The sequence below is a fragment of the Carettochelys insculpta genome, chromosome 1 (assembly GCF_033958435.1).
Source record: "Carettochelys insculpta isolate YL-2023 chromosome 1, ASM3395843v1, whole genome shotgun sequence".
NCBI lineage: Eukaryota > Metazoa > Chordata > Testudines > Carettochelyidae > Carettochelys > Carettochelys insculpta.
In genome coordinates, this window is record NC_134137.1 from 5583607 (window position 1) to 5593818 (window position 10212).

Consider the following 10212-nt stretch of genomic DNA (forward strand, 5'->3'; position numbering starts at 1 on the left):
AAATATAGTTCACAGACTGTCTGGAAAGTTCTGTGACTTTCTGCAAAGGCCCAGAACATTTTCGGAGGTGGGTGACATCTCAACCCTCACACTTAATTCCTGAAACGTTTTAATTCCAAGGTTCTAGTCTCCCTTTGGTCACTAACAACACAAACAGAAGCCCAAGACCAGCGTCCCTGAAGCCTGACACTCCAGGCAGTCTCCTGGTTCACCCGCCCCAAAATCCAGCACCGAATGTGGACTCCCCACAATCTGCTGTTCCTCTGCTAGATCATATGCCCCAGCAGTCATTGTAGCCTAGCACAGAGGGGTCACAGCACAGCTCATGTTTGGCCCAGCTGCCCCCGAGCAGATGGAGATGGAGGGGCAGCTGGCCCAAGCTTAGGGGGTAGGGACGCAACTCTTAGGAACATCAGTGCTGCTCTCATCTGGGATGGAAGTGGCTAGTGCCTTCTCTTGTGACCCATGTTCTGGTGCTGAGGTCCTGGTTCTGCTGAAGGCAACAGCAGGGCTGCTAGTGACTTCCCTAGTGTTGGGGTTTCATCCGAAGCAAGGCTGTAAATCCCAGCTCACTGTAATGCTGTCGCTGATGCTGTTTTTGCCCCTTTTATCTATGGGACACTAAGGCTACGTCTACACTAGGACACTACATCAAAGTAGCCTATTTCGATGTTCTTACTTCAGAATAGGCTACTTCGATGATTATCATCTACACTTCCTCCAGGGCTGGCAACTTCAACATTCAACATCGAAGCAGCACCGGGGAACATCAAAAATAGCCGCCCCAGAAGGAAACGCGGCGCGTACACACACACAAGCCCCCTCTTTCAAAATAAGGGGCCAGGAAAGCCCACGGACCAGGTCACAGAGCACACTAGCCCTTCCAGGGCAGCTGCAAGCTGCTCCCTTAAAGGACCCCTCCCAGACACACCTGGCCTGCACCACAGAAGCAGCCCTGCATTAGTGATACAAGCCTCGCAGACCTTGAGCCCGCAGACATGGACGTCCAGCAGCAGCTGGAAGCCCTCCAAGCTACCTCCTGTGGAGCAGGCGCCCTTCTAGATGCTGCCTGGGCAGCTGCCCAGCAGCTTCTGGAATGGCAGCCCTCCCCAGGAGCACCAGGAGACACCCCCAAACATTGGGCCCTCCTGCTTCCCCCCCACCGGGTGCCCCGCTGACTCTGGAGCTACCCCTCCAGCACCGAGTGGTGGGAGCACCTGGTTATGGGGAATGGAATGATGACCAGTGGCTGTGGAACTTCCGCATGAGCCGGCAGAGCTTCATGGAGCTCTGCCAGTGGCTCACCCCTGCACTCAGGCACCACGACACCCAGATGTTACATGCCCTCCCCGTTGAGAAGAGGGTCGCAATAGCTGTCTGGAAGCTGGCCACTCAAGACAGCTACCGCTCCATGGGACAGCAGTTTGTAGTGGGAAAGGCCACAGTTGGGGCTATCCTCATGGAGGTAAGGAGGCCTGGGGCTGAAACCCCTGGGGAGGGGGGCCTGGGTGAGGGGGCCTGAGTGAGGGGGGTCACACTCTGCAAACCCTCACAGGCACCCATGTTCCCTCTCCACAGGTGGTCCGTGCACTCAATGCCCTGCTGCTGCAGAGGGTCGTCCGAGTTGGGGACCTGGACATGGCCGTTGAGGGATTCGCCGCCATGGGATTCCCCAGCTGCTTTGGAGCCTTTGATGGGACCCACATCCCCATCTGCGCCCCAGACCACGGTGGCAGCCGCTACATCAACAGGAAGGGCTACCACTCTGTGGTCCTGCAGGCCATGGTCGACAGCCGTGGCTGCTTCCAGGACACCTACGTGGGCTGGCCCGGCTCTACCCACGACCCCTGCATTTTCTGGAATTTGGGGCTATGCTGCCGACTGCAGGCGGGGACCTACATCCCCCAGAGGGAGATCCTTCTGGGCGTTACCACTACCGTACCCCTCTGCCTTGTGGGGGATGGTGCATACCCCCTCCAGCCCAGGCTTATGCGGCTCTATACAGGCCACCTCACTGATAGCCAGGAGCGCTACAATGCCCGACTCAGCCATGCCCGACAAGTGGTCGAGCGAGCCTTTGGGCGTCTGAAAGGCTGCTGGCATTGCCCCCTGGCATGCCTAGACCTGGGCCTCCCAAACATCCCCCACGTTGTGGGGGCCTGCTGCATGCTCCAAAACCTGGTGGAAAGCAAGGGGGAGGCCTTTGTGAAGGGCTGGGCACAGGAGGCCACAACAGCCTACCCCCAGCCAGCTGCTGCCCCGAGTCGCCAGGCCCACCAGGATGGGGTCCAGGTCGGGGACGCCCTAAGGGAGTACTTTGACCAGGGGGACCAGTCAGCGACCTCCCGGCCATCCCTGCACCCCATCCCAGCACCCACACCCCACCCTCACCAAAAGCATATGGAACACAGGTTTTTGGAAAAATAAAACTATCATTATTTACAGGAACAAAAATGTTGCCTCTTTTCGACATATAATATCAACAAATAAAACAGATTCAATGAAAATAATAAGTATATACAAGTGGGGAGATATCTAATAAACTATGTACAGGGGGGTCAACTATAAATAACTATATACTGGATGGGGACAACTATGTACAGGGGGAAGACGTGGGCAGGCCACACATCAGCCCATCATTCTGGGATGGGGGTGGAAGGGCATGAGCCCCACCAGGTTTGGCTGGCCGGTCCCCCTCTCAACCAGGGTCCCTGGCAAGGCCAGCTGGGGGCCAGGAGGACGGGGAGGTATGGCCGAGGTGGGGCCTCGGCCCCGCGTGGCTCCTGCCCTGAGGAGCTGGTGGGTGGGGCAGCTGGCGGGACATCAGGCGGGGCAACGGGCAGGACATCAGGTGGGGCAGCAGGTAGGACATCAGCAGGTGGGGTGGCGGGGAGGGCAGCACAGAGGACATCAGGGAGGGGCAGATGGGTCACCAGCTCCTCAAAGGTGTCAGCCACCCGGTTGAAGGTGGCCATAAACTCCCGCCAGGCCTCTCGGTGCCAGAAGGCCTCCCACTCCTTGAACTGGAGCCTCTGCTCCATGAGGTCCGCCTGGCGCCGGAGGGCCGCAGCCACCTCAGGGTCACTTGTGGTGCTGCGGTGTCCTAGGTGGGGGTGGGCCCGTCCCAGGGCAGGCAGTGACCCCGGGTGTTGGTGTTCTGGTGGTCTCGGAGGGCTGTCTGGGACCACGGATGGTGGGGCTGCAGAAATAGGGGGAAAGGGGGAAGGGAGGCCGTGAGTACCTGGCCTTGGTACCCGTGGCCCACCCTGCATTCCCCCAAGGGCCTGTGTCCTCCCCCGTCCATCCCCTGTTGGTGCATGCAGTGATCCTGTGGGTGGCCTCTTCCAGTGGTCCGCCCCTCTCCCATCCCACTGGGGGTGGAGCACGGCACTGTCCATGGGTGGAGGTGCTGCTGGGCACTGGTGGCTGAGCCCTGAGCTCCCGGTAATAGGGGCAAGCAGCGGGGGCAGCCTCAGACCGGCTGGCCGAGTCCCGGGCCCGGGCGTAACCCTGCCATAACTCCTTGACCTTACTCCTGACGTGGTCAGGACTGTGGGCAGGGTGACCCCAGGCAGCCAGGCCCTCGGCCAGCCAGGTGAATGCCTCCGCATTCCGCCACTTGCTCCCCATGATGTGCAGCACCTCCTCCTCACCCCAGAGCCCCAGCAGGTCACGGAGCTCAGAATCAGTCCAGGAGGGGCCCCACTTCCTATCCTGCCGCCTGGAGGCCTGGGAGCCCTGGGATGGCCCGGAGAGGGAGCTCTGGGAGCACTCACGAGGCTGGCTGGCTGCCATGGGCTACGTCTACACGTGAAGCCAACATCGAAATAGCTTATTTCGATGTAGAAACATCGAAATAGTCTATTTCGATGAATAACACCTACACGTCCTCCAGGGCTGGCAACGTCGATGTTCAACTTCGACGTTGCGCGGCACCACATCGAAATAGGCGCTGCGAGGGTACGTCTACACGCCAAAGTAGCACACATCGAAATAAGGGTGCCAGGCACAGCTGCAGACAGGGTCACAGGGCGGACTCAACAGCAAGCCGCTCCCTTAAAGGGCCCCTCCCAGACACAGTTGCACTAAACAACACAAGATACACAGAGCTGACAACTGGTTGCAGACCCTGTGCCTGCAGCATGGATCCCCAGCTGCCGCAACAGCAGCCAGAAGCCCTGGGCTAAGGGCTGCTGCCCACGGTGACCACAGAGCCCCGCAGGGGCTGGAGAGAGAGCATCTCTCAACCCCACAGCTGATGGCCGCCATGGAGGACCCAGCAATTTCGACGTTGCGGGACGCGGATCGTCTACACGGTCCCTACTTCGACGTTGAATGTCGAAGTAGGGCGCTATTCTGATCCCCTCATGAGGTTAGCGACTTCGACGTCTCGCCACTTAACGTCGAAGTTAACTTCGAAATAGCGCCCGACGCGTGTAGCCGCGACGGGCGCTATTTCGAAGTTAGTGCCGCTACTTCGAAGTAGCGTGCACGTGTAGACACAGCTATGGTGTCCCTCTGGGCTGTGCAGGGACACCTCGTGGCACGGCTGCTGTGTGCACGCTGTCAGCTTCCTGCTACAGGGTTTCCGGGTCCGTGCGGCTTTAAGAACCACTGGGCGCAGAGATCATAGAGCCCCGCGGGGGCTGGCCAGCATGTCTCCGCCTAACAGATGATTGCCGCCATGGCGGACCCCGCTATTTCGAAGTAGCGGGACGCAGATCGTCTCCACACACCCTTCTTCGATGTTCAGCATCGATGTAGGGTGATGGGAGTAGCGATTTCGACGTCTCGCCGCTTAAAGTCGATTTGAACATCGAAATAGCACATGGTGCATGTAAACACGATGCGTGCTATTTCGACATTGTGCCTGCTACTTCAAAGTAGCCGGCTAGTGTAGACACAGCCTAAGTAAAAGGTGAAAGGCCAGTATGGCAGCTGTCAGTCACACACTCCAGTGCCGTACCATCACCCTGGGCTGTGTGCCTACGTGGAGGAATCGCACGTCTGGGCCTCCAGCTCCCTTCTCCCCCTGTCTTTATACACTACTGGGAGCCTCATTCTGGTATCATCCCGGGTCACATGCACAGATGGCTGCCCAAGCTCTGTGCAGTTGTTCCCTCCATGCTGAATCCTTAGGTGGTGAAAAACAAGCTAGTTTGTGAACAGGTGACACATAAGTCGGCTAAGAGTTCCAGGGGGTTTTGGGGCTGGGAACACAGCACACTGGCTTTCGCAGTGCGGTCAGGGAGCTTGGATCCGTCCCTGCTCACTCTCAGACACCTCCTTTGTGACTCACATGAAAACAAGTGAAGATCACAGATCATTGTGTAGAGATCAGCTTCCACACCTTTAACTATGCCCCTCCCCCTTCTCTCTTTCCCCATCCCTGCAGAGAGACTCAGAGACTGAACCAGCCAGGCAGACTCTGACAGTGGGACAGGGTTTCTCCAGCTCCAGCCTGTGGCACGTTGGATGGTCAGCTTGATGGGAACATTCATGGTTGCTGCTCTACTTGTTGCTGGAAAGAAAGGAGCAGGGGGACCCAGAGGTGGAGGGGATCACAGGCTTCTTTATTACTGATACTCCTTCTGCCTTGGATCCCAAACCTGTTCAAGTGAGCACCGAAGTAACCAAAGATACCTCATTTTGTCCAAGACAGGCTGTAAATACCCTTACCTATTACATCTCCCTCAAAACCCTCATTGTTTCAGAAACAGTGAATGTTAGTTACCACATGATGAACACGATTACACCTGCTAATGTTTATTGTTTGCAGCACGTTTGGCTGAAGTATGATTTTTTTACAGCACAGTCTCTCTGGGGCAGCAGTTAACAAGGGCTTTGACCAAGAATAGTGGGGATGATGGTGACCACTCATTGACAAGTACGATCACTTTCCATGGGAGTTGTCCTCAGGCGACTGATAAAGCCTGTCCTTGAACCACAAGTTCTAGTCCAATGAGGACAGATGTTTCCAGGTACGGTGGGAGATTGTTGACCGTGACTGAAAGTCTATTCTTCCTCCTCTACCTCTAGTTCACTTCAGCTTGGTGGTGGGCAAGTTCAAAATTCAAGGGGCCATTGTGAAGAACTTTTCTCCATTTTGAGCCTTCCTGGATGAGTGTCTCCAAATTGTCAAAGCCATTATTGCACTTCCTTCAGTTATCCTTCAGCAAAAGTCCTTATAACGCTTCTGCTTCCCTCCTCCATTACATCACTCCTCTTTCAGCTGAGAAAACGGGACCTGTTTTGGGAGGCGATGGTCTGGCAGCCGGACAATGTAACCAGTCCAGTGGAACAATCGTGCCTTGATACCAGTGGTCTTTGCCTTTTACATAACACTAATGTCGGTGCCTCTGTCTTCCTATTTGATCTTTAAAAGCTGGTTCTGGCAGTGTTGGTGATGCCTCGCAAGGACTTTTAAGTGATGTTTCTATGTTCTCTGGGTTTGAGTCCCATAGAAAGTGATGGGACTCTGCATTACAAGACCGTGAATACATTCATCATTCTGATAAGAAGGCGGTAGGCGAGAGACGATAACACACCTGTGAACACAGTGGTACTCATTAGAAGCAACAATCTTGGTGCAGCTGTGGCTTATGGTGTTTGAGACTGACAGGAATTAGGTACATCAGCTGATCCAGTGTCTGCCCCTGCCCTCTGCTTAGTGCCATAGAACTGCTGCTCTGACCTTCATATAACTCTTACTCTCCCCAACTCATATACAGAACTGCAGCACAGGGTATGCACCAGACCTCTTTGCCTGGCCAAGGAATCCTTGTAGGCAGTTCCCCAGAGCCAGGAGAAGCCCCAGGGCACCGGCGTTCACCAGTCAGAACCACACAGGGACCAACGACTGGCTGAGTCTCGCTGCTCAATGAAACAAAACACTGAACACTCACCTGGATGTCGTCAACACAGTTGCCACTCTGTGCACTTCTCACACAGCTGGATCTGCCCAAGGGCTAATCCCCTGCCCCGACCATAAGCCTTTTTTTCACGTGGTTGTCTGAGTCATGTGTGCTAACACTGCCCGGACGTGGGCTATGGGGAGGCTTGGACGGTGGGAAGCTGGGCACACAGACTGGGTTTGGCTAACTGGAACACCCATCACAACAAAAGGGATGGAGACAATAGGCCCTGCTGGCTGCAGGTTCAGCTGAACCTGTCTCATGGAAACTGTAAGCAGGATGCAGGACATACCTAGTGCAGTAGAGAGTGGATATCAGGCCTGTCTGTGGTAGGAGCGCGACCTCTGCCACACAGCGTGTTCCGTTCAGGGCCCAAACTTTCAAAAAAGATGTTGAGAAACTGTTAACAGTTCAGGAAAGAGCTTCAAGGGCCAGTCAAGGGATGGAAAACCTTCCATGTGGTGACAGGCTTAAGGTGCACAATCTACGGTGTTTATCCCAGAGCGGTTCATGAGGTGACGTGATCGTGGCGTATCATCATAGGGAAGAGATTTATGGTGGAAAGGGGCTCTTGAAAGTGCACACGCCACAATGAGCCCACGTTTGAGAGAGAGACAGACAGACAGACAGACAGAAACGAACCATTGGAACAGTTTCCCAAGGGAGTCATTGGATCGTCCCTTAGCTGAAGTCTTTAAATCAACACTGTCTGTCTGTCACAGGGATCTGCTGGGACTCAGAAGCTGTTGACCAGATGCAGAAACCTCCGGCCTGTGCTCTGCAGGAGGCCACAGCAGATGATCGTGATGGTTCCTGGGCCCATTACCAGAGTACCTGAGCTTCTTACGCCCACTGAGGGGTTTCCCACACTGCACCACTGGGAAGCCGGCAGGCACATCACGGGGCAGGGGGAGGGCAGGCAAGGGAAAAGGCTGGAGAAAGAGGCCCAGTGAAGTTTCTTAACTTCCAGGTGTGCCATAGGATACAGTGTCTCGTTGCCCCTGGGGAAGGGGTAAGTCAGACCCAGCCCCACCTCTGTGCTCAGCCACTTGTGTGCAGTGGAGCCAAAGGTGGCTTTAGTTAGTGGGGCCCCTGCACACCTTCATCTTTGGCCTCCTCCTACCACTCCCCCATGATGACCCAGCCAAGGAAAAGATCCTTCTCTCCTCTCCTCCTTCCCACTCCCCCTTTGTCATTATTTCTCCACTCTCCTCCTGTGAGTAAAAGAAGTACATAAGAACATAAGAACATAAGAATGGCCATAATGGGTCAGACCAAAGGTCCATCCAGCCCAGTATCCCGTCTGCCGACAGTGGCCAATGCCAGGTGCCCCAGAGAAGGAGAACAGAAGACAACGATCAAGTGATTTATCTCCTGCCATCCATCTCCTGCCCTTGTACTGAAGGCCAGGGCACCATACTTTATCCCTGGCTAATAGCCATTTATGGACCTAACCTGCAAAAATTTATCGAGCTCTTTTTTAAATCCTAATAGAGTCCTGGCCTTCACAGCCTCCTCCGGCAAGGAGTTCCACAGGTTCACTGTGCTCTGTGTGAAGAAAAATTTCCTTTTATTAGTTTTGAACCTACTACCCATCAATTTCATTTGGTGTCCCCTAGTTCTTATATTATGGGAAAAGGTAAATAATTTTTCTATGTTCACTTTCTCCACACCATTCATGATTTTTATATACCTCTATCATATCGCCCCTCAATCGCCTCTTTTCCAGACTGAAAAGTCCCCGTCTCTCTAGCCTCTCCCCATATGGGACCTGTTCCAAACCCCTAATCATCTTAGTCACCCTTTTCTGAACCTTTTCTAATGCCAATATATCTTTTTTGAGGTGAGGAGACCACATCTGCACGCAGTACGCAAGTAAATTAAAGTAAAGGCAGGTAATTTGACTGGGGCAGGAGGTCGGGGGTGCCAAAGAGCCTGTGGGGTTCAAGGCTCCGGTGCAGGCTCTGGTGCAGGCTCTGGGCAGGGCAAGGAGTTCGGCTGAGGGAAAGGGTCACGGGGACAGTGTTCGCCACGGGCAGTGTGGCTCTGAAAGACACTGACATACGCTCTGGCAGCAGCTCCTAGGCAGTGCAGCGTGGAGGATCTCTACTGGCTGCTGCCCACAGGCACCGCCCCCACACCTCCCATTGGCCACTGTTCAAATCCTGGTTCTGCCCCTGACTGCCTGTGTGATGGTGGGTGAGTCACTGAGCATCTCAGGGGCTCTGCTGTCCACCTGTAAAATGTGGAGCAATCTGATCTCTTTGCCCGCCCCCCACCATGGTTAGATTGTGAGCTCCCTGGGGCAGGTGCTCTGCACAGCGGGGTCCTGATCCCAGGTCAGGCTCCTCGGGGCCGCTCTGTGACCCACACGGAACAGCAGACAGAGCCGGGTGTTTGGGCTCGCGATGGGGAAAGCTGGGAGGAATCATTCATGTAAACACTGTTAAATCCCCTGATAAACACCTGCACCTGCATGAGGCTGAGAAGGAAACTGGTCTGTGCCTGGGGCTCCCTGCTGGCTCTGAGCCCCCTGGGATTCCCAGGAAGCAGGATAAATATCCCTGTGTCCGAGCCCTGGTCAGTCAGTTCCTACCACCTGCAGCTCTCCACTCAGATCACAGGCAGCGCCTCCTCCTCCCCGGGTGGTGCAGGACTCTGGTGAGTCATTTGGGATCAGGGCAGGTCTCTAGCACTGCTGCATCCCTCTGGTAGAAAGTTGCCCATCGCATGTCGACAGTGGGAACGTTAGCTCACTAAGGACCCAGTCCAGGGGAGCCTCCCACAGCGCAGGTTGGCACAGGAGCTGAGGGCACGTAGGATCTAGCGGGATCGAGCCCACAGAGTAAGGAAAGGCAGGGAGAGCATGGACTGGAGTGCAACGCCTCCCAGAGTGTGCTTCCTGCTTGCAGTGAGCTGCACAGTTCTCATCCCCCTTTGCTGCTGGCAGGCAGTGAGCCTGGGAACGGAATCTAGACCTTCCCACTTCCTGTCCCAAGGCCTGGCCTCCCCATGGCCCCGATCCTGCAAAGAGATTCCACAGCAGAGGGCCCTGTAAGGTATAAACGTGTGTTTAGCATCCAATGTGTAAGCCAGAGATAACTCCAGCTGCATCTCCCTGGGGGCTGACACTGCCAAGCTCTGCTAAGTGTGGGTCTGATGGATCTTGCTGTTCCCATTCAGGAAGCGGAGACAAGTCCACGTTTCCTGCCCAGCATCTCGGAAAAGAGCAGGCCGGTGTCTCCAGCATTTCAAATCAAGGGAGGAGTGTTTAGCAAGATGAGACCCAGTTCAAACA